Source organism: Haliotis rufescens, unplaced genomic scaffold (assembly GCF_023055435.1).
Source record: "Haliotis rufescens isolate VD_foot unplaced genomic scaffold, xgHalRufe1.0.p SCAF_9, whole genome shotgun sequence".
NCBI lineage: Eukaryota > Metazoa > Mollusca > Gastropoda > Lepetellida > Haliotidae > Haliotis > Haliotis rufescens.
In genome coordinates this window covers 13,088,956-13,115,280 of record NW_025964383.1, presented here as the reverse complement: position 1 = coordinate 13,115,280, position 26,325 = coordinate 13,088,956, and the positions used below count along the sequence as shown (strand labels likewise).

Below are 26,325 nucleotides of genomic sequence, written 5' to 3'. Positions count from 1 at the left end.
GACTGAAATATCTGTCCATTTCTGTAACAGAATGACTAAAATTGATTAAGACGATCAAAAGGGCCTAAAACATCACAAAAGATTATTATGTAGGATTAGAAGCCAAACAATATAGAAATATACGTAACATTTTCAGTCTCTTGGCGATGATATTTAACATAAAATGTTTGGAAGTCGTTGTCATAATAATACAGATGGACATATTTTTCAGTCAGTTTGTAAAATAACTGAATTAATAATTTTCCTAAGTGAAAACTTTGCACATTTTGACTGTAAAAAATACACACGAGTAAATATGCAACGTTCAGGAGAAATATTTACATTGTGTTGAAAGTCAAAATAGTGTAAACAAAAATCGCATAATACGCCCATATTCTATCAATAAAGGTGACGAATGCGCTTACGTATTGCGCAGCACAGGTCGCAAACTAGTCTAGGGTTCTGCTATATCATCCGGGTACTCACGGGGAAAAACAATAACAAAGACAACGACCAGTCCCGGGGAATTGCTTGAGATCAGTGCCCCTTTAATATATTCTACAAAAAGTGAAAAGAATATTCAGTTGCTTTGTGTACTTTCAAAAGGTGTTTGATTCAGTTGACAAATCACTTCTCCTTACAAAGACATTATCAAATAAAATCTGAGGAAACAGGAGACAGGAAAAATAATATCATCACTATATCTCCTATGAAGTGAAAACTGACAAGAGCGTTTCATAATCCTTTACCTCCAACATCGGGGTAAGACAAGGATGCATTTTGTCTCCGACATTATTTAATATATTCCTCAATGATCTTCCACTTTATATCAAATCTGGAAGTTTTAATATAACACTTAATGGTTTAAACATTTGCCATTTGTTGTTTGCCGATGACTCAGTACTTTTTGCCGATTAAAAAGTGTTACTTGATGGTCTAAGTTTAGCAACAAATAACCGAAAGATAAATGGTGACAAAACAAATGTTGGTGATACAAAATACTAGTTACGGATAGATATAATTGCTAAGGAAATACATTTGAAGCCAATGGTAAACTTCAAAATAGTGCTAAACCTCTCCTGAAAAAGGCCCTAAGGCCTACCACAAGCTTCAGTCGCCATTCTTGACCGAGACATACCTACAGCTCTTACTTGCAACTTATTCAAAACATTAATCGAGCCAGCAATCCATATATAATAGTGAAATCTGGGTTATAGAATCAGTCCTCCTGAACAACTCTGATTCATTCATTCTCGAGAAACTGCGCATGCAGCTCGGATTTTTCTACCGCCAACTGGGCGTCGACAGATATTTTGCAAATCTTTTCATGTTTTTAATTAAAGTGCTCAAGTGATTTGATGCACTTCACAAGGTGAGACCCGTACGCACATACACGCACAATAACAGCAGTCGTAGTGAATAGGTAACACTGCTCATAAGCGGACATGCATGGTTTGCTCCCTGTTGCGTCGGTATGTCGCTGACAGTTCTCAAGGTTCCTTTTCAATGTTATGTCGTGCGTCCCGCATCTCCAATACAATAAACCTCTCCTACCTTTAGATTGCCAATTGTATACATGAAATCACTATCGGGGCGTGGGAAGAAATCACGAATGTGATGCACATAACTTCAGTAAGTTAAAATTAAAATATGGATGTAAGCTGCAATGTCACGTTCCAAGTGTCGTGCGTACAAAACCTATGCAAAATATTCGGCCTTATTCAAATCCTCAAAGTGTTTGCTAGTACCAACGCCGTCAATAGTAAGTCACTGCTTGCAGGATATCACTCCTGTGAAATTCGCCCATGTCCCAGGGTGTTCTATATCCATTTTCGACCTCTTCTATAATCGAATTCTCAAATAGTTTGCTTGTACGAACGCCGTCAAAAGTTAGCCACCGCTTGCGCGTACATTGCCGCTACGAAATGGGCGTGTGCCAGAGCATCCATAGGTTGTTCTTAACCCATTTCAGACCTCGTCCATGTTCAAGAAACTTCAAAGTGCACCGCAATTCGCCTTCATGCGAATATCTAAAATTAAAAAAAAGTCGCCTTCGTGCCAAAAAAACCAATAGAACGCTTGGCTGTAAAGACCTTGGATAACGTTAGTTAAATGGCCCCGGTCGGATCTATGTATTATCGTTTAGATCGTCTTGGCAATGCGCCGTCATTTTGTTTGAAACAATTAGAAGTAATTTGAGAGGTGGAATCTGATTGGTCAACAGGAGGGGCATTGAAGGGACATAACTCGTAAAAGCCAGCGGTGGCGCTACGATCGAGTCTGGAAATTCCAGGATAGTTTGGCAAGGGTTGAAATTGTTCTTTTATAGTCAGTTAACGCCCTTGCCTTGTTAAAATGTAAAAAAATAATTGGTGAATAAACGAATAGGATGGATATACCAACTCAATCTATTCTTAGAAAAAAACAAAATAATAAAAGTAAATCAGATTTCCTATTACCAGCAGTCAAAGGAGACAGTAAAGTCTAAATTAGACTCTAAATTCAAGGAAACTCTTCAGATGCTAAGGAAACCAAAGGCACAGGAAACATCCTTAGGACATACAGGGTAGTTAATAATGAAATAAAATTAAAACCTTGGCTCAGTCACTGTAGAATAAGGAAATATCGAGTGCACTTTTCTAAACTAAAATGAAGTAGCCATAAATGAACTACAGAACTTGGAAGACATTAGAATAGAAATTACTGGATAACACTTTTACTGCTTCTGTGAGATCCTGAAAGATAGGCACTTTTCTTGCATTATATTCTATATTCAAAGTTTAGGGGTTTGAACATGTGCATTGTGTGACAGAAATGAAATAAACGCAAGTGATTAAATTATGAATTTAATTATTTTATAAAAAAAATACTAAATATATAGAACATAAGAAGTTTAATTTCTCATTGTTGGAATGTGCTCAATAATAGTTTTGTTTGATTTTTGTTGTTAAACGCCGCATGCAGCATTATTCCAGCTACATGACGGTGGTTCGTAAAGAATCGAGAGCATCCACCTACGCAATTAGGATGCGATGACACGCCTCAATCAAGTTAGTGAGCCTGTTCCTGTTTGTCGCCTCTTACATGGGTTGCTGAAGGCCTATTCAAACCCTATTCTTCACGGGTACATTTTGAATAATGAACAATGAAATTATGTATATGTTCAGAATACGTGTGTATAAGTAGGCGGATAATAATTTGGTACAGGCCAATGAAATGGGTTCCACTGCATATAGTTCAGTGATGAGCCTTTTTACAAGTCTATATATGTACTTGATATTGATGATAACTCCACAAAAGCTACACAATGGCGACAAAAACTGTACCAGCATCACAGATACCAATAATAACATTTTTTAATTGGAGATAATGTAATTACTTAAACGTTTAAACATGTATCTAAAAAGTCAATTAGCAGGTTTAAAAATATACACTTCCATTTTTCGTATTGTATTTCGTTGGGAGAGAGAAGTAGTGACAGTAGTGACTGGTATCTGATGGATGCAAACAGGTGTCGAGTCGCTGTCTCAGATAGCTCAAATTGCACGACGACGATACAGACTCAGTCACTGAACCATATTATTTTCCCTTCTGCACAATCTTTACTGTAATGCTATAGCCCCAAATGCAATTAAACAAGCCTAGACGTGGAACAGGTTAAGGCTGAAATTTCCACCCCACTGGGGCTCATTGTATCAAAATAATAGATATTCAGAGACTAAGCTTTAGTCTCACGGTGAAGTTCAACTATCGAACATATACCATGCAAGTCTAGATTTCTTCAGATTTCTTCAGACAGACTCTCCATGTTTCTATGGATATATAAACAATATCTTTTATAAATTCCGAGTGTCCACGAGCGTATATGTGTTATTCTTTTTGCGCAAAACACATATATACTGATTAAATAACTTTGTAATACAACACAAATATATGTCCATATGTATACATCAGTTTGATCTTGTGATCTTTATTCATAGTTTTGGCTCTTTTTCTACAGAGATTATGGGGTATAGACTAGTGGTTACATAACACCACAAAGCAAGGTCCAAATTCAAGTCTTGTATGTGGGAAACCAATATCGCAATAAAGAAACCAATATCGCAATATGGCTGAAAATGGCTAAACGTGGTATTAACCAGATTACTCACACATTTATTCAGTTATCTTTATGCACTTTCTACAAGAAGGTATATCTATTTATCCATAAGAAGGTACATCTATATTCATCCAAATGTCCATACATATATGTCCACATATATACTAGTATGTTTTAAGCAACTCCTGCTCTATTCCTTAAAGGTAAATGCTAAACATTTCCTCTGTTTACATTTATATATATGTAAACATCATTTCAGTGTCAACACTGTGGCAGTGAACGTATCATAACATCTAATCTCTGAAATGAACATATTTTACAGTAAAAACAGTTGTTAAAAAATCGTTATAAAATATAATATAGAGGAGCCAAGAGACTTTCTTCATTTTGCCAAATGTTGGGCTGTTTTGAATATATTTGTTTCGGGTCTGTATGGCAGACTTACCTGATGCGTTTAAGTATAATGACTGAGTCAAGCTAGTTGAACAAAAATCGTCTACCGTTTTCTTATGATTGTCAACATTTAAACAATGTTCTGAGCTAAATTATGAACCATTGTACGTCAAAATGTGATGAAATGTATACATGTCCTTTCATACATGCATATGGGATGAGTCAGCTCTTAATAGTTCAATGAAACTAGCAAGGTCTTTTATTTAGAGATGATCAAATCATCAAATTGAAGATGTTAAGTAAGTGTAGCTGTATGTTAGTGATCAACCCAACCTTGATTAAATATATATTGAAAGATGAGTGGTACCAAGTTGTGTAATTATTTCAAATAAGAATGATAGCACAGCAGGAAAGCATGGCACTTTAATACACGTACCTATTAACCCAATAGTTCTTAAATATAAGCAACATGTACATAAAGAGTATAAGTTTGGTGCGTGTCTTATAACACATTACTTTCAGAAAGTGTGCATCTTGTGTTTATCAAGACTCCTGTAACTGGCAATGAATGTCATTGGACGATTCATAAGGGTAGATACGGTTTATCATCAAAACCTGGTTCCCACAGCAGATATCGCTTGGGTGAGATCAAGCGTACAAAAGTGTATTTCTATTTGTGTTAACATGGAATATATCTTCACAATTCTTCGGTCTCCTCAATATAACGCATTCAGGCGGAACAGTGCGGCAAACAGGCTGCATTCCTTGTCACTACTCTCTTTATATCCAGTGTACCCTCTGATCCGAATTGAGCGCTGATATTAGGTAACTCCTTCCTTATGCGGTTACAACCCCGTATCAAGTCTTCCATTGGTAACACATTATACTGCGTACAATGAGTCATAGAGCTATAAAACACAACTGTTCAAAACCAACTGCGCAAATACTCTGTGTAAACACGTTACCCAAGATAACATTTCATAGTTCGAACGGCATTGGGTATCTTTGATACTTGATCAAATTCAACAACATATACTACAGGCTCTATACCACGATTGATTCTGATACTATTTACAATCAGTGTTATTTACAGCAATGAAAAAGGAGAAAATAAATACACAAAAATTAGAATTAGAAGTGGTCAAGAGCTATCGTTCGATACTTAATGTCTCTGACGATACTGTTTGCGTTGCAGTTTTAATGTCGTCTTTCTTTTCCAGTTGACTTAGCACAGTGCTACTAAGTTTATGGTGAGACTCCGTGACTTCAGTCCACCAGCAGAAACATGAAGCCAGTTCAAGTAAATATATAGTGTTATTGCCAGAGAATAACCAGTCTTTAAATACGTATCACACATACACGTGCAAACCTACATATATAATTGTACATACATACACACATATACATACAGATGCCATTTATAATGTACTTTATAAACTTTTAATTATTGTTGGAATTCACCCGTTACAGCGTAGTTTACTTTTTATGAAGTAATCTGGTCCTGTGCCTACTCTGACAAATATTTTAGATACATCAAACAATAATATGCAAAAATATTCATGCTTATCAACGGATGAGACAATGTTATTATATATTTGTATTTCTATGTATTGTGAGGTAACACATTATCCTTGTACAAAGCCAAATTGATATTTATCCATGCAACATTCATGAGCACCATATGGCAATGATGTTAAACGGACAATACATTTGAAACAGGAAACATTGAAAACAACGTCTAGTGCAAATATTGATCAAAGATGATCAATGAGCTTGGAGGTTATATCTGTTTTAAATCTTACTTTTGCAACCTATATCTGTGTTAATGCTGTCCTTACATTGTATACATCGCTCAGCTTATAAGTGTGCCATAAGTAATTCACAGGCGTTTTATCATAACACTGTACGCTTTTATTTTATTTACATGCGTTCTAGTTGGAAAAAAATTAATGTCACATACCTACACTTTGTTGCATAATAAAAAAGTTGAATGAGAAAACACCTATATGAGTATTCTTCCACGAAATTGTGAAATAGCTGAATCTGATTGGTAAATCAGTGGTTTCGACATCAAATTTCAACCAAACCTGATTGAAACAGATGACTTTCGTATCACCACCATATTCAAACTATGCATGGTAATAATCGTTGGAAAATAAACACGACATAAATTAAGCGAGAGAGTGTATTTCAAATTTTGAGGACAACATGTTGCTTGAATTCTGGAGCCTTTCAGTATCCGATTGTGATCTCATGTTCTTTGCGTCCACAAAAGGAACACGCTACATGCACTTGTTTCTGAGCAAACTATGATTGAGGGGAAAGTGTAAGTGATAAAAAGTCGTTAGTCTTTTGGAAACGTTTTCGGTTAGTTATTAGAATAGAAAAACAAACTGATTCAGAAGAATCTGGTAGAAACTATCAGTCTTATGTTTTATATTACACTAATTGGTTTTTGTAACTGCCACGCAGAAAACATCATTGTACACATGGCAAGCAGTCATAATTGTTGACAGCAGTGTCAGTACGTACAATATAAACAACGACAACATGTAGCTGATCTTGCTAGTGTTATTTATGATATGTTATTGATAAATGAACACATGGGGTCCGGTTACAAGCCAGTATAGTCATGTCTTTCAATGTATTTATAACATGCGGGAACGCAAATGATGTCAAGTCTTTGTCTTTAAATATCTCTTTATATGGGATATATGAAAGAGAATATACTCTGGAACAAAAACTACAAGTAAAACAGTATGACATAGCTTTAAGACTATTCTAAGTAAATATATTATCGTTGTCTAGAAATCTTACTGAATGAATTCAGGATATGTCATATAATACTATATATGTGTACAGAAAGTCTGACATGAAAACAAAATATGTTATCATATCTGCAATACAACATTCTGCAATATGAATGCAGTCAATTTCGGTAGCAAGTTTCCCTGACAGCAAAGTATTGGGTCAATCTTGAGTACTAGGCTGTGTAAGGTTAAGTTCATACAAGGGACATTTGAGTTTCATAACCCACAACATTACTTGCCAAGGTAGAAAATGTGAGGGTAGGAAAGGGAAAATGTTAAATCAGACACTGTAAACATTTGGCCGTAAATCATGACCGCATTTGCGGAGATATCACTAGCATATACTATTTTTTAGAATGGCATATAGTTTGCAAATATATTCAGACAAATCAATCTTGTCCTATCAAATATCATCTTTAGCACATTCCTCGGTGAAACACTACATTGTGCAACTATATCCCAGGAATAAGATTTTGATTTTGGTATAAACAAAATAGATGTCATTGTCCAGTAAATTGCGCAGTAAACAAAAGTTACATGAATGTATTTGCAGATTTGTCACAAGAATAAAGTATGTATTTTTGCAGTAAATAAATGTCATTTTCTAGCATATTACACAGTGAAAAAGCTACGTATTTGTGGATATATGTCAGGAATAACGGTAAGATGTTAGACTAACTATTTTTACTGATTCATGAATACATTCTAACGATATAGTCGGATTGTACAGTGTATATTGCAGAGATTGTGATTGCAATGTGTTTTGCTGTTTTTTTGCATATTAAATAGTAAACAAAGTGAATAATTTTTTTTTTAAATCGCTCCTTTTCCATCAAAATACAAAAATGATCAAGTTTCTGAACACTGACTTGGTAGGATTGTAAGATTTTTTACTTTTGCAGCTTACAAAAGTGAAAAATTCAACTTAAACATATTAAAACATGGTAACATGTCATGTTTGCAATTACTTTTAAGAGAGTATATAATACATACCAAGATGGACTGCTTTATGAGTCCCTACCCACAGTAACCAGTGATCCAATGCAGGCCGCGCTTTATACGTACCCTGTTACCCAACGCCAGGAATGAGAGATCCTTCACACTGTACAAGTAGAATCAGCTGCAACAAATTGTCAGTGGATCTACTCAAGATCAACAGCTCCAAATTGTGTCACTCCGATAAAGGACCACAATAACAAAATGATGACAAATATCTTTGTGACAGAAGTTGTGCTTCCAATCAGTGTTTCCCTTCTATCTATAGCCAATTTATGTATTTTGTTTTGCCGGGTATAAGTATGTGTCTGTGCAGACTAGTTCAACATGACCTAGGATACACAATATAACAACGAAACAGGTTTGTCATGGTTGGTAAGCACAAAGCCTGGCCTCGTTGTGAAGGAAAAGCAAGCATAGGCGATAGCGTGCTAACTCTAATACTCAGGGTATACGTTGCATAAATAAAGGTATAAATGCAGTGTTCGACATCCCGATGGCCTCGTGACATATATATGAAAGTTTTGACCTTGAATATCGAACAGAATGTGTATGAGAACAAAGAGAGAGATGAGGCACAACCCACCTACCCGGACAGGTAACGTCCTTCACTGTTCATGCAGGTCACTTCCGGACCATATATATATATATATATATATATATATATATATATATATATATATATATATATATATATATATATCTGTGTGTGTGTGTGTGTGTGTGTGTGTGTGTGTGTGTGTGTGTGTGTGTGTGTGTGTGTGCGTGCGTAATGACTGAGCGTGTTTGTGAAATATTAATACATACGAGAGTTCATTGATAAGTTCTAAGCTTCACATAAAAGCAAAATTGAGTAATAGTGACATTTTCTGTTGCGGATATTACATGATGTCATAAAGGTATATACAGAACAAAACGTCAGTTAACTGAGTATTTTTTTCACGTTAGCAAAATAAGCAAGGCTTGGTGAAAAAGTACAAACCTAAAGGACGTTAGGTGATTAAGTACTTGCAGAAAAAAAGGACTTAACGCCAAAAGCCATCCTTTTGAATGAGAATGACAAATTACGAATTTACTTCATTATTGTTTGCGTTTCATCGATTAAAACCGTGTACACCTCAACTGTGTGAAAGGAAAGAAAGATGGACATCAAGGTACACAGAACTTCTGGGTATATGGATAGAGAGCTAGAGACGAACCAGAATACAACGATCTAGACAGGTAACTCACATGTGCAACACGTAGTTGATTAGATCACTGACTTTGTGTACTAGCAATTAGGTGTCTCACTCCGGCAGTGTGGGCTCGAATCCCGGATGGGACTCAACCCCCCCAAAAGTACGAGAGTCTGTACTTCAATAAGAAAGTGTCATCCCAGATATAATATTTGTTACTTTTGACCACTTTTGTGATATCGGAGGAATGACACTATATCCTTTTTATTTCATGTCATTGACTGTTGTTTTATAGTTAATATCATAATGATATTAAGACAGATTATGGTACCTTTTAAGAGGTTTTATAATTTTCCGATTGCATACTAATAACGTGAGAGCAGTAGACATTAAAATTGTAAGCACAAATTCACTTACAGTTGACCTACCTTTTGAGCTTTTCTTATCTGGAAGATCGGTCGCAGCTCAGTGATTCTCCTTCATGTAGATTCTTCCAGTCCATGTGGTCGCATGCTCAAAAATCCATAATCACTTATATATTGTATCGGCAGTAATGGCCAATATAACAAGACGATTACCAAAATGGCGTACCCACCGATTGCGTACCCACCAAGGACATGCATCATTTGTTATGCATCGCTCTTGCTTTTATACATACCTTTGACTCACTGGGGTGAAGTGTCATTTTGACAACGACCCCTGAAATACGTACAACAAACCATGCATTTAAATTTGTATCTCAATGTCATGCGACGATGTAGCATTCTTACTTTTTTGTTGGAATGTTATTCAACTGAAAACATAATCTTTTTTGAAACATATTGATATTGGAAAATGTGCCCAATATTTTAATATATGAAGGATAAAACTACTAAAAAAGTTCTGTCAGAGATTTACTACACGATACTCATTTTGCTGATGGAAATGCATGTGACACAGGTTGCACACGGGTTGAGGGTGTGCGTTTGTTGTTTAACGCCGCACTCAGCAATACTCCAGCTATATGACGGCGGTCTGTAAATGATCGACTCCAGACCAGACAATCCAGTGAATAACACCATGACCATCAAAGCAATTAGCATACGATGACATGTCAAAGAGTCTGACCAACCGATCCCGTTAGTCACCTCTTACGGTAGCCATTTACTGCTGAAGACCATGCAATTCTAACACGGATCATGCTGTCTTGCGCTCGCCCAATTATCTTTCTTGACACAGTGTGATACATAGTAATGTATCAAGATCATGTGAATCAATCAGATTTCATGGCATGGGCATGATAAAATAGTATGTTGACGTTTTGCACAAGTGGTTCCTTCATGTCCATAAGGTTTGGTTTTAGCTTGGTGTGATTTTAGCTGTATCCCAACATCGGTAATATACTCATAAAAAAGAAACGCAAAAGATTTATGTGAGGTAGGAAAATACATTTATACGAGGTACCGTACAAGGTACAAGGTATTGAGTCAACATGTTGTGGTGAGAACACTTTGTGGTTGTAGTCATCTCAGTTATCAGTCCCCGGTCGGAATCGATAGCGGCCTGACATCTCCTGCCCATGGAAGAGACGAGTATGCGAAACACGTCCTGGGGTATGGTAGCCCACTCGGCCGGCAACGAAAAAAAGCCAACTGCTGCAACGTCTGGGGTTGTGGTTGACGTCGGCGTAGCCGTCTATCCAACTCATTGCACAGGTGCACAGGTGCGCTGCGGTTCAAATCCGGGGATCTGGAGGGTCAGGGGAGAACATCAACGTTGTTGTTGTGTAGACAGGCTCTTGTGATCCATACTGTATGCGGTCGAGCATTGTCCTGCTGGAATACACCGTTGCAGTTGGCTGCAACTGGGAGGACGTGTGGCAGGATAATTTCGTTGATGTATCGTTGAACCTGGATATGCATATGGACCAAACCTGTCCTGCCATGATGAGAGTTAGCCACCCACATCATAACGCTAGCCCAATCAAACCTGTAAGCAGTTTCCAGCTTAACGTTCTAGCGACGTCTTTAGACCGGTGCTCTTTCTTCCCCACGACGGAGGAGAAATCTTGATTCGTCGCTGAACCAGACATCTCTCCATCGTCGTTCAGGTCATACCATCGTTGTTGACGATAATGTTGACTCAATATGTTGAGTCGGACGTCTTGCTCGTAGACCTGCTGCTCTTAAACGGATTCGTACAGTGTGGTCGGAGATTCTGTGCAGTGCGGGTATTTGGGATGCGGTTGAGGTGGCTGTGGTCGTCCTTTCACGTAGGTGGCGCAGTCGGATGAAGCGATCTTGGACGGGGATGGTTACTCTTGGTCGTCCCGACCTTGGCCGATCACGTGTTGACCCATGCTGTTGAAACCAATCCCGTAGCCTTACGATGGTGCTGAGCGCTACATTGAAACCCCCGCTACAGCTGATTGGGATTCCCCTGTGACGTTGTTTCTTTGCACTTCTGTTAATCTTGGCATGTTGTTGCCAGGCAATCCAAAACCCTGCACTTTAATACCGTTCAGAGTGCTGCTACACGTGCAGTGCGTGCAGCTCAATGGCCCTTTTGTTAATGCGTCATTTCGAATCGTACGTGTTTCCCGTACATGTTTGGTCCGCTAATTTTGCAAGTCTACTATATTTGTCAAGATTACTGCAGTTACGGGTAAAATGGAGAAAGTCTCTTGGCTCCTTTTTATCATATTTTTTTATTAAGACAAATTAACAACGGTTTTTCTGTAAGATAGGTTCATTTTGGAGACTAGAGTTTAGCCTGAGGCTAACATAATGACCCACGTGTCAAGGCAGATTTAAATTTAAGGTCTTTTCTAAAGGTAGGACTGTCTGCCACATCCAAGGCCTTTTCAGGCCTGTGCGATTCTTGATACACACATAGCATGGATGATACCTGGTACAAGCTTACATACACCACCAGCACGAACTGAAAGAAAAGTACGAGTAGATATAGGTCACTGCTAAATAAACGGCTTGCAGTTACCGGACTGCAGAACCTTCCTCATAAAAGCGGCATTAAACCATACTCACTCACTCACTCTTCGTTAATGAACCATTGCGACAAATCGTGATATTTTCAATTGGCGAGAACTATAATGTTTTGAATTTTTTGCTATGGCTGAGGCGCATTTGCAACGAGAAGCCGCGCCAAAATGCATATGCGCTAAGCACACGCTTTAGAATGCCACATTGACAGTATCTCAATGAACAGACAAAATGGCAACTTGTGAATACGATAGAGGGTAGACGTTAATATTCCCAAGTTGCCCGAATGTTTGGCATGTTAGGTGTCATTTTCCGTCTTTTGAACAAGTACCGCCAGAAAGCAAGGCATCCCGTGAAGGGTGTGACGCTTACAGCTTACCATTTGCAGCAAATATTGGGGTGGGCTAGGCAATACCAGGGAAGGGCTGTGTGCCAATGGCGTGACACTATGTTTTCAGACGAATCAAGGTTTTCCTCCTATTCACAGTTGGCAGAAAATGTTGTTGGCGACGTAGCGTGTGTGGTACGCTAGGGCAATCATTCTTGACAATGATCGGTATGGGGGGTGGTAGTGTCATGGTGTCGGACGGTATCACACATGACAGGCAAACTGATTTTGAATGAGCATTTGACTGGTTAGCGATCTGTTGACGAAATATCGTCCTGTTTGTGGTTTGTTTGTTTGTTGTTTAACGCCGTCCTCAGCAATTATCCAGCTATGTGACGGCGGTCTCTAAATAATCGCATTTTGACCAGACATTCCTCTAGTGATTGACATCACGAGCATCGATCTACACAATTAGGATACGATGACATGCATCAACTAAGTCAGGTAGCCTGACCACCCGATCACGTTAGTCGCCTCTTACGACAAACATAGTTGCCTTTTACGGCAATCATGGGTACTGTAGACCAATTCTAACCCGGATCTTCACAGGCAGTAATGTCGTCCTGTCTTTGTTCCTTTCTGAACGACTAGAGTTACCGGCAGCAATTTGTAATCAATAGATGGCAATGCCAGGCCACATCATGCCCAGGTCGTCAGTGATTATCTACGAAGAGAAAGCATATTGACATTGGCTTGCCCGCTAAGGTTCCGATCATTTAATGTTCTGGGGTGGAGTGTGGAGTGATGGTTGGCGGAGCCTAGGAAAATAAATCGCACCATGAAACTCTTGGAAAAAGTAATAATGCTTTGGACTGCTGAAAAATATGAAGAAATAAGCTGCCACCAAAGTTAGACTATATATGTGGTTTTATAGTTTTAATTGAAAAGAAATATCTGGTTTTGCAGCTGCAGCTGGATGAAAATATGTCGTCTCCCAACAAACTCTCAGCGCCCAGGCTCCCACAACACACAACACCAGAACATCAAATACTTGGTCCCTAAGTCCCCTGACATGTCACACCACATATTGATCTGCACGCCCGATTTTTTTTTTTTTTATCTCTTTGAGCTTTCCTCCCCCAGAAGCATCAGGTTAAACTATAATCACAATCAATTTGTGAAAGAGGTTTGTTATTAACCTTGGATTTGTGAAATTGTTACTTACAATTCGGTTATGGTTAAATTGCTGTCAGCTAAGTAATGACACCTCTCAGGTGATCCCATCTGTTCTTTATAAACTTATCTCTTGAAGGTCAACATATTTAAAATTTGATTATAAATTGCATATTTATATACTTATCCTATCTCACATTATTCATTTCTTCCTTCTTCTCACTTTTATATTCGCCCACACACATCCCGCATCACCCAAACATATGGGTAACGCACTGTAGTTCCGGGACTGTGACTCTACCCAGCTTGATCACCTGACTACCTCTGTCACATCATTCTCTTTCTCATCGCCAATGTGTGCTGACGTGTTTGAATAGTAGAGAATTGATTATTCTTTGAAACTAATATTTTATTGTGTGATGAATTTAACTGGATCAGTGGTGACATGTGATATTAATTTCCAATCAATATATTTTCCGGTTGGTCTATCAATGGCTACAAAATAAAAAAAATAAAATTAAAAAGGAGCACAGATGAATTCTTAATTTCGGGCTAGAGCTGAGGCAATCCAGACTTTCCCAATCATTCTAGACTTGAGTTGGACTCCTTTTTATAAAATTCTCTTGGGTCTGTGAGACAGCCTACGTCACAGGTCATACAACACTTTAACAAGGCCAGTTTGGCCTCAACCGCCGGAGCTCCCGTCCGTTATAGCAGCTGGATTTTGGTTATCTAACATGACCAACTGTGCCCCAGTACACACGAACCTAATCAGTGAGGGGTCCTTTATCATCCTTATTCGACTGCTTGTAAAAATCTCATATCTCACGTAACAACTGGTTAATATATATTTGCTGCTGAATATTAGGAACAGAGTATATACCATATATATATGGTTCTATTTGAAATGACTGCTGCAATGCTCCATTTTGAAAAGAAATTGTGTTTAACGCCCTTCCCAGCAATATTCCAGTGATATGACGGCGGTCTGTTGTATAAGAAATAAATGCAACTTGAATATTGAATCCTGAAAGTTGTACCTTTCCCGCTTATAAATATCACATGCAGTATACAGTATAACAAGTTTAATATACTGTTTATCACATGCTGTATACAGTGTGCCGCGAGCTCAGCAGTGGGCACATTTCCTTTCCCCCTTCCCACACGTACCTCATGGGGGCCACGAGGTCACAGGTCAAGCGTGGACTCGTCATTGTCTTATACGGTCAAGTGTAAGATCTTCCGGACGACCGCTGCACTAGAGGCATGTGGACTTTGGATGAGGTACTACGTGGTCTGGCTTTATTGCCTTTTCAAGAATATGAGACTTTTAGAAGCTATATATGCATTAAACGAGCGTGAGTGGGACAGTTTCGAACTGGGAGTTGCATGAGCATCAGGCACCAATGGCGAAGACCTCGAGCTCACAATAAAACGCTATGGACCCGCAGACGGACATCAGGTACAACTACTACTAAGATTGTCACGGCTTCGTAACTGTACAATTAACTGAACTTATCGCCTTTTTCACACATTTATGATGGAGCGACAATGCGACAAAGATACCTTGAAATTTGAGGCGTTGTCGCATTGTTGCCCTAAGGTAAAATAAATAAAAGGTTATTTAAAGCGTGAATTCAACTTTGTGTGAGTTCATTGAAGTATAAACTTTCATAGAGAGTGAGGGCCAAACAGTGTATGAACGTCGTAGCTTACTTCCACTTCGTGTCAGTTCATTGGAGTTTGAACCTTCTTAGAGTGAGGGGCAAACTGTATGAACGTCCGGGCTTGCTTGGGGAAACACCAGGGAATATGGAAGTAGTCCGTCAGTGTTTACCTCATTTCAAGAATACAGCCTCGTGAAAAACGTATGAACGTCACAATGTGTCGTTCATACAATTACGAACTTCATTTTCGCGGTCATGTGACCGACCTATCGTTCAATGGAATAGCCGTGTGTCTTGTAAACTTCACATTCACAAAATTATTAACAGTTATAACCAAACAAAACACAACCAATTGTCCGATAGAGGTAACTATACATAGCAGAGGGATATGTTATCCCAATAAACTTGGTAACATGGTTAAGTTTGAATTCTTGCCGCGTGTCTGAATTCCATTAACATGGCGGACAGATACCAGATCAAGGCATGCCAGAAATACGAAACCTACTGCTCACTAAAGGAGGCCTTGGGTATCACGTGCGTCAGGGGACCCGAGCCATCTGATTGGCCGTTAAGAGTTGTACAAGGCGGAGCAATAAGCATCGTTTCTTTGAAAAACTCGACGCTTTTCCGGACACTTTCTAGAAGCTCACCAATTAATCAATTTTAATGAATTTTTAGTCGTTTTTCCGTCGAATGACCATATACGGAAAATACCCTCGTTTTCGTGTTTGCAGTGTGAGGCGGTCGGGTATCCTCGTGGTTAATGCTTTCGCTCGTCACGCCGAAGAACCGGGTTTGATGCCCGACAATGTGTGAAGCCCAATTCTGGTGTCCCCCGACGTGATATTGCTGGAATATTGCTAAAAGCTGCGTAAAACCATACTCACTCACTCACGTGTAAAAGCCCATTCCCTTACATTTATGAAAGATATGTATTGGTCACGTTCATACCATACCTATCTAAATGTATGTATAAAGAAGTATGCCACAAAGCCAAGTCTCTCACGGACAAACAGTTTATACATTCTAGTCAATCGCTGACATGAGCGCTTTCATAGGAGAGACGCTCACTCCAGTGAATGAACCTGTTCTGACATATCTGAATAATATTAAGCCAACAAGAGTTGATCCCCTTATGGCTCGTCACCCCCGTCTTGTTTGCTATAGGGTGTCGAGGTTTTATAGACCTATATAAGATGCGTTTTATAAAAACTGAGTCTGGACCATAAAACCAGTGACTGATAGTATGAGCAAACTTGACGGTCTATGTTGTATCACTGTGACATGTGTTTCAGGCCTTGCATACCTCACTTCAGACTTAATGTTGTATCAATGTGACATGTGTTTCAGGCCTTGCATACCTTACCTCAGACTTAATGTTGTATCAATGTGATATGTGTGTTCCAGGCCTTGCATACCTCACCTCAGACTTAATGTTGTATCAATGTGATATGTGTGTTCCAGGCCTTGCATACCTCACCTCAGACTTAATGTTGTATCAATGTGACATGTGTGTTCCAGGCCTTGCATACCTCACCTCAGACTTAATGTTGTATCAATGTGATATGTGTGTTCCAGGCCTTGCATACCTTACCTCAGACTAAATGTTGTATCAATGTGACATGTGTGTTTCAGGGCTTGGATACCTCGCCTCAGACTTAATGTTGTATCAATGTGACATGTGTGTTTCAGGCCTTGCATACCTCGCATCAGACTAAATGTTGTATCAATGTGACATGTGTGTTTCAGGGCTTGGATACCTCGCCTCAGACTTAATGTTGTATCAATGTGACATGTGTGTTTCAGGCCTTGCATACCTTACCTCAGACTAAATGTTGTATCAATGTGACATGTGTATTTCAGGGCTTGGATACCTCGCCTCAGACTTAATGTTGTATCAATGTGACATGTGTGTTTCAGGCCTTGCATACCTTACCTCAGACTTAATGTTGTATCAATGTGACATGTGTTTCAGGCCTTGTATACCTCACCCCAGACTTAATGTTGTATCAATGTGACATGTGTTTCAGGCCTTGCATACCTTACCTCAGACTTAATGTTGTATCAATGTGACATGTGTTTCAGGCCTTGGATACCTCGCCTCAGACTTAATGTTGTATCAATGTGACATGTGTGTTTCAGGCCTTGCATACCTTACCTCAGACTTAATGTTGTATCAATGTGACATGTGTTTCAGGCCTTGCATACCTTACCTCAGACTTAATGTTGTATCAATGTGACATGTGTTTCAGGCCTTGTATACCTCACCCCAGACTTAATGTTGTATCAATGTGACATGTGTTTCAGGCCTTGCATACCTTACCTCAGACTTAATGTTGTATCTATGTGACATGTGTTTCAGGCCTTGCATACCTTACCTCAGACTTAATGTTGTATCAATGTGATATGTGTGTTCCAGGCCTTGCATACCTTACCTCAGACTTAATGTTGTATCAATGTGACATGTGTTTCAGGCCTTGTATACCTCACCCCAGACTTAATGTTGTATCAATGTGACATGTGTTTCAGGCCTTGCATACCTTACCTCAGACTGAATGTTGTATCAATGTGACATGTGTTTCAGGCCTTGCATACCTTACCTCAGACTTAATGTTGTATCAATGTGATATGTGTGTTCCAGGCCTTGCATACCTTACCTCAGACTTAATGTTGTATCAATGTGACATGTGTGTTTCAGGGCTTGGATACCTCGCCTCAGACTTAATGTTGTATCAATGTGACATGTGTGTTTCAGGACTTGCATACCTTACCTCAGACTTAATGTTGTATCAATGTGACATGTGTTTCAGGCCTTGCATACCTTACCTCAGACTTAATGTTGTATCAATGTGACATGTGTTTCAGGCCTTGCATACCTTACCTCAGACTTAATGTTGTATCAATGTGATATGTGTGTTCCAGGCCTTGCATACCTTACCTCAGACTTAATGTTGTATCCAGCGGAAGGGATGATGTAAATCCGGCTGGGGTCCATGCAGGTAGCAAAAGTACTGTAAGTCCCCATGGACCCTAGCATGGTGATCTACCTTCAGCTGCTGGCGATCTATAGCCCTTTTTTATATTGTACCGTTATATATAGTGATATCTTTTATAGTTGTATGCTAGTTTTAAATATAAATCTGTGATATTCTAGTAATTTTACTGTCCATCGTTGACAGCTTTTTATGTTGTATACATTTATGTATTAGTAATGTACTTCTCGTCACGATATGGCTGAAATACTGCCGATGTGACGTTAAATCTTAACTCACTCACTCACTCACTAATGTTGTATCAATGTGACATGTGTGTTTCAGGGCTTGGATACCTCGCCTCAGACTTAATGTTGTATCAATGTGATATGTGTGTTCCAGGCCTTGCATACCTTACCTCAGACTTAATGTTGTATCAATGTGACATGTGTGTTTCAGGCCTTGTATACCTCACCCCAGACTTAATGTTGTATCAATGTGATATGTGTGTTCCAGGCCTTGCATACCTTACCTCAGACTTAATGTTGTATCAATGTGACATGTGTGTTTCACGCCTTGCATACCTTACCTTAGACTTAATGTTGTATTGAAGCATTTACCGACGAAATATACAGTCTCTAACGAGAATGCCAGAACTATGTAAATGAGAATTTACCAGCACCAAACCAAACAACACTAACTACCTGCAGCTGAAGTTATTCGGATAAAAAAAATGCGCTCATAAATTCTGTGATTTATGTTATGTTATTTGTTATTCAGTCCCAATAAACTGATCAGATCATCAAAGCGATTTAGGTACCTAGGTCTTGCAGGAAAGAAGGATGTTTATGTATGTCTTAGGCTGACGATTATACAAATTTACATATAAACTAGTTGGGGTAAAGTGATGTTGGGCGTCACAGGATATCCATATGCATCAGTGCTCATATCTTAGGCTGACGAATATGCAAATTTACATATAAACTGGTGGGGGTAAAGTGATGTTGGGCGTCACAGGATATCCATCAGTGCTCATATCTTAGGCTGACGAATATGCACATGTACATATAAACAAGTGGGTGGAAGTTGATGTTTGGCGTCACAGGATATCCATCAGTGCTCATATCTTAGGTTGACCTATATGCACATGTACATACAAACAAGTGGGTGGAAGTTGATGTTTGGCGTCACAGGATATCCATCAGTGCTCATATCTTAGGCTGACGAATATGCAAATTTACATATAAACTGGTGGGGGTAAAGTGATGTTGGGCGTCACAGGATATCCATCAGTGCTCATATCTTAGGCTAACGAATATGCACATGTACATATAAACAAGTGGGTGGAAGTTGATGTTTGGCGTCACAGGAAATCCATCAGTGCTCATATCTTAGGTTGACGAATATGCACATGTACATATAAACAAGTGGGTGGAAGTTGATGTTTGGCGTCACAGGATATCCATCAGTGCTCATATCTTAGGCTGACGAATATGCAAATTTACATATAAACTGGTGGGGGTAAAGTGATGTTGGGCGTCACAGGATATCCATCAGTGCTCATATCTTAGGCTAACGAATATGCACATGTACATATAAACAAGTGGGTGGAAGTTGATGTTTGGCGTCACAGGATATCCATCAGTGCTCATATCTTAGGTTGACGAATATGCACATGTACATATAAACAAGTTGGTGGAAGTTGATGTTGGGCGCCACAGGAATCCATCATTGTTTTTTTCCAGATTTGATCAGAGTAAGTGAGTTGTGTTTAACGTCGCTTTTAACAGTATTCCAGTTATCTCGCGTGTAATCTTAATATGAGAGGAAAGCCAGAAGTTCTGCTTGTCTTAGACGTTTACCACTTTGGTGAAACCTGCGAGCGCAGGTATGGTACTGATAAACATAGAAACATAATTGGGTCGAGTCGGGCGAGTCGGGATTCAAAACCACGATCATAGGTTTCGGGCGTGCCCAAGGGACGCAACTCTGCACAGCTAATTGTGACGCCTTAGAACACGTCCTGATTTATCTCATGAAACGTACCGTACGGTCAAATATTTTAATATAAGGACAAATACCTCTAAATCAATAAACAAACTTTTTCGAACTGTTAGTCTCTCTTTCCTTAATTCTTATATTAAACATACCCAAATGCTGTTCAATAATCACCAACAACAACTTTGATCATGGTAAATTTTATTTAAAGCAAATGTGATGACTGTTAACAGTACGGCCACATAGACCGACTTAGTATTTTAGCATGCAAATATCCCTTAAACCAGTGAAGTCTGCTTCGTACAACATCACATGAATATGAACTTAAAGTCGGTTCTAAACCCATCAATGCCCAATGCAGTATTTGTGTACACTATTATAAAACTAAGCAACTCTCTGTCTCTGGTAAAATGGGGTGCGCGGTATGAATAAACATGATCCTTCTGAAAATCATTTCAAGTGGACACATCACTAAATTGCTCACTGAATCTGGGAAAAACACAAACTATTAACAGTAATTCTCCTTCTGATCCGCGTTTTAAAACAAATACCTTACGAATAATCACGGGCATAGTTTGACAACATATCTCCGCGTTACACAAGATGTCTCGCCTGTACCGCTGCTGTTATTGCGTCGTTGTTGCGAGACGGGAAAGCGTCTGTTAATCCTCACTGCATGGCCATGTCGACTGTCACAAAATTACATGACAACAATAAATATTTTTATTCGAACATGAAATATTACAAAACTGGTATTTCTATTTAGGTCTAATTATTATTCGATAATAAACTTCTTTCAGCGCGTAACTGTGGATATGGGATATAATTACAGAACGATAGTCGACATATTGATCTCAGATGAGTGGTTTGAGGAGTTCGCGAGTGGGTGAGTGAGTTAGCGAGTGAATCAGTGGGTGAGTGAGTATGACAGTGGATTCGAATCCCAACCTTCGCTCCAGCTATGAACCTTGGTTTGTCAGAACATACCCTTCTCGTGGGTTTCACCAAAGTAGAACATTATAAGACCCGCATCGAGTGAAACTTCGGGCTTTCCTCCAAACATTCAGCAGACACCCCTGATACAACTGAAACACAGTTCCAAGCAGCGTTACACAAACTCACTCACATTATACCAGGGATGCTGGCTACGTTACTGAACTGTCTCCCTTTGTCCACAACATTCCAACCTAACATCTCCACGACATGACGTCATGTTGAACTCAAAGCAGATGACAACAAAAGGTACGTAAATGTGTTTTAACCTCCATATCAAAGTATGCTTTGCAATTTTAACTTTAAGACTATTGTTTTGGTTGAAAACCTTTTGTTTCTGAATAGACAAAAAACTTCATTTACAACCGTGAATATAGATATGCACAGTCTGTAAGACAAAACTGATTAGCTTAAATCATAATTTCTAGATTACTACTAGTAAATAATAAGAACAAGATGTGCCTACAAGAGACTTGCATACAATCCGTTTAGTTCGACTTCATCATAAGAATAGAGTTACTGTACACCCATGGACTTACCACTCAGTACAGTCTTGGAGCAGGCACCATAAAATAGACTATTTTATGGTCACTGCTTGGTGCAAGGCTATGTCCAATCATGTTCTGTCAAGTCTGTGATAGCAAAATCAATGGAATCTGGAAGCGTTCGTTTATTTCCATCAGAGTGAGTGAGTTCGGTTTAACGCCGCTTTTAACAGTATTCCAGTTACATCACGGCATGTCAGCTTAAGGTAGGAAGAAAGCCCGAAATGATGCAGGTCTCAGATGTTTACCACTTCGATGAAACCCACGAGCACGGGTATGGTGCTGACAAACCTAGATACATAATCGGTGCGAACCGGGATTCGAACCCACAATCATAGGTTTCTGGCGCGACAAAGGGACGCAACTCACAGCGAATCGCCCCTCAGACGCAAGTTTCTAGATAGAACCGGAATCATTCTTAATTTACCAATAAGTAGTAAAGATGTGCATGTTTGGCCGGTGAGTGAGTGAGTGAGTGAGTGAGTGAGTGAGTGAGTGAGTGAGTGAGTGAGTGAAAATGTAACGTCGAGTCGGCAGTATTACAGTATTAAGATATGCTTTATCCCAGATACCTAATGAAAGTAGCGGCTTGTTACAACATTATATAGCATTCTTAAACTGACTTGAAGTCTGTGACGTCTTCGGGTGTTCTTAACCAGTATCCATGTGATTATCGCTATCTCTTGTGTGTCGTGCCTCGAATGGTGGCTGTTGGCGATCAGAGATGAAGTTTTTCATTTTAAAAATATCCAAATTGGCCATTATCTTTTAGTTCCTGAAATTTCACAGAGGGTGTGTGTGTCACAGACGTATTGATACAACCAGAAGTAGGCTCGTCCGACAATTCAGGCAAACCATGCAGGATTATATTCAGGCATCTGCTCCTGTTTGTCTAGATCGTTTTCCAATTAATCAAATAGTAGAGTTAGCTCCTGTTGGTGTTGTTGATGGCTGTGTTGTTGTTGGTGTTGGTGTTATTGATGATGTTGTGGTTGGTGGTGGTTTTAGCTATAGTGTTGGTGCTGGTGCTGATGGTGCTATTGGTGTTGATTGTGGTGTTGGTGTTGTTGTTGTTGGTGGCGTTGGTGATCTTGGTGTTGTTGGTGGTGGTGTCGGAGTTGGTGCTGGTGTAAGCGTTGTTGGTGGTGCAGGTGTTGAAATTGTTGGTGTTGTTGGTGTTAGTGTTGTTGGTGTTGATGTTGTTGTTGTTGGTGTTGATGTTGTTGTTGTTGGTGTTGATGTTGTTGTTTGTGGTGGTGCCGGAGTTGGTGCTGGTGTTGGTGTTGGTTTTGTAAGTAATGGTGGCGGAGCCGGAGTTGATGGTGGAGGTTTTGGAAGTGTTGTTGCTGGTGGTGGTGTTATATTGGTGGTGTTGGTGTTGAAGCCGGAGTTGTTTTTGCTGTTGATCTTGGTGTTGTTGATGGTGTTGTGTTGTTGGTGTTGTTGTTGGTGTTGCTGTTGTTTGTTTTGGTGTTAATGTTAGTGTTGGTGTTGATGTTGGTGTTAGTGTTGATGTTGATGTTGATGTTTGTGTTGGTGTTGTTGGTGGTGTTTGTGGCAGCGCTTGCTTAAGGTTTATACGATGTTTCACATATTTTAACCTGATCTCCACACTAATCCAGCTTGTTGCCTTGGACGCCTATTCGGAAACTGCAGCCTATTCAAAACACATGTTACTGAGGAACATTATGAAATAATATAACAAAACCATGTCATAAAATCCATTTCTGGTGGTCCCCGTCATATTACTATAAACTAAGCCACCATACCTCCATGCTTGTTTCGTTTGTTTGTTGTTTAACGACACACTCACCAATAGTCCAGCAATATAAATAATCCAGTCTGGACGAGACAATTCAGTGATTGACACAATGAGCATCGATCTACGCAATTTGGATTCGTTGACAAGTAATATAACTAAAATGGATATAATTATCTTTAAACTACCCGCATGTTATCAGAAATGAGCAGGCCACTTGATAATGCCGTCATAATGCTTGACGTCGGGCCATTATAACCCCCGTTGTTAGGTGACGTCATCATCTGATTTGTTCTGTGACTTTTCCATATTTGTAAAAATGGGTCAGTGGCATTCATTGTGTGTTGATTGCAGCAAATGTTTCATAAGCGACATCGTTTTGTATTTCTATTTGGATACAAATTCTATCGTCTTTAGCTATAATAACGGTAACGCTTTTTTTCTGATCATAATCAAGCCCTCGGTCTTTTCCCCAGCCCTCCTTCGCCCAGCAGTTAAAAATGGAAGACCAGCGTCACTCTTATATCAACCAATTAAAAGAGCCTGACCACTCGAGCGCGTTCGTCGCCTCCTACGACAAACATCATTGCCTTTGACGGCAAGCATGGGTTGCTGAAGATCTATTCTATCCCGGATTTTCACGGGTCCATACCTAGTCTCGTGGTAGAGCTTCCGCCCGTACAGCGGAAGGTCCGGGGGTTCAATACCCGGCCGCGTAATACCAAAAGACGTTAAAAGATGGTAGTTGCTGTAACATGTATATCAGTCGGCATTAGAGGGGATAAGAACAAGCAGCCACATATATAACCATGCCTGCACGTCGCTATGCAAGTGCAATTATCTTGACCGCGACGCAAAACCCCATTTCACCTAACCTCACCATGTCAGAATGATGAGATTGGATTGGTACACATGTTCTTGATAACATTCTCTGAATCCCGCCTAGGAGGGGAAATACATTTCTGAGAGGGAGTATAAAAAGCTTTTGCCCTGCTTCGAAGCAAAAAGTATGACTCGGGTTACATGTGGTTTTATGCTTTTCCCGTTATGTTATATACCACTCGACGCCGGCTCGTGGTGTAAAACGGCATGTACTCCAAATCCTGCAACAAAGTTATACGCAATCCCTCTGCAGTAGTCACTGAAGGGGGTGTAAAATATGTTCTCGAATTTTCTCATAAGAATCGACTTGAAGGAAAACATGTCCCCATCTCTGTCATTGTTAAAGCGACATGTGTTATAGAAATGCTGGAGGCGTCTTTAAGTATATTTTTTGTCCTAAATATACTCCTTGTATACAACATATTTCACGTTAAACAAGAAAGTATATACGCTTTAAACAAATTGAGAATGCATGTGTATTTCCCATCGCGCAAAATCATGGTCGTTAAACAGCTCAAATGAACACGAATTGTTACTGTTGATTACCACATAATATTTATTGTCACCAAACAACCAAATCAACTTATATGTAACTATTTTCAAAACAATAGCTTCTCGTAATATATCACTTACATTATTCAGTTGGATAAACATCTCGCAAAATCCCACTGACATCCCCATCCACTGTCATCATGGAAAACGAGGCGACTGCATGGATCGATTGGTCAGGCTCGGCGACTTGCCTGAATGTGTGTCGTACCATGTGTCATGATAATTTTACGTCAGTCATAACGATCAAAGTAGGAATAGGTCTTCAGCAAAACATGCAAGTTGTGAGAGGCGACTATGCTTGTAAGAGGCGACTATTGGGATAGGGTGGTCAGGCTCGATTACATGGTTGATGCATGTCATCATATCCCAATTGCGAAGATGGATGTTCTTGACGCTAATCACTGAAATATCTGGTCCAGACTCGATTAGCTAACGACCACCATCATATAGCTGGAATATTGTTGAGTGCGGCGTTAAAAAACGAACAAACAATTAAACGAACAAACAAAAATGTTTTACCTTTTATCTAAATGTTATATACATTTACACATATCACATCAAGATTACAGGTTCAAGGGGTTATAGTTGAAAGGTGTAGGAGATCATGAGTTAAACTTCTGGTTTTGTGTTGTGTACACACTACACTGTTTACAGAGTGATATTTGTACATACGAAAATGAAAGCCTACTTTCACAGAGAAGACATGTTCGAGTCATGTAGTTGTTCCTGATCAGTGAGTATAGGCTACAAATCATATCAGTGTCACCATCACGACAGCGCCTTTAGAATCATTGTCACCATCATGACAGCGCCTTGACAATCATTGCTTTCTTCTTCTCTGTCATGTTGATGTCGCTGCCCACTACAAGTGTCATGCTGACAGTGACGTTATCTGGGTTATACACCCCGAACATCGGCCACAGTGGCTGACTGGAGTGTACATTGTCTAACGTCGACATCACTTTGTTCTCCTTCACATCAATGAAGACAATCTTCTTTCTGGTGTCATCATAGACAACACCGTAA

The 26,325-nt window shown here is 39.4% G+C and overlaps 1 protein-coding gene across 10 annotated transcripts in view; it reads right to left on the bottom strand.

Moving 5' to 3' along the window:
* LOC124112462 overlaps positions 1-26,325 on the bottom strand; it is a 180,872-nt gene that overhangs the window by 70,282 nt on the left and 84,265 nt on the right. For 4 of the 10 annotated variants that reach the window (XM_048390750.1, XM_048390755.1, XM_048390749.1 and 1 more), the window contains exon 1: positions 8,347-8,604. The exons of 2 other annotated variants lie outside the window; for them this stretch is intronic. The gene's annotated coding sequence lies outside the window, so the exon portion shown is untranslated. Of the gene's footprint in view, positions 1-8,274; positions 8,605-8,863; positions 8,890-26,325 lie in introns of those variants that run through there. 4 more of the 10 variants (XM_048390748.1, XM_048390747.1, XM_046472571.2 and 1 more) reach the window with 4 other exon arrangements.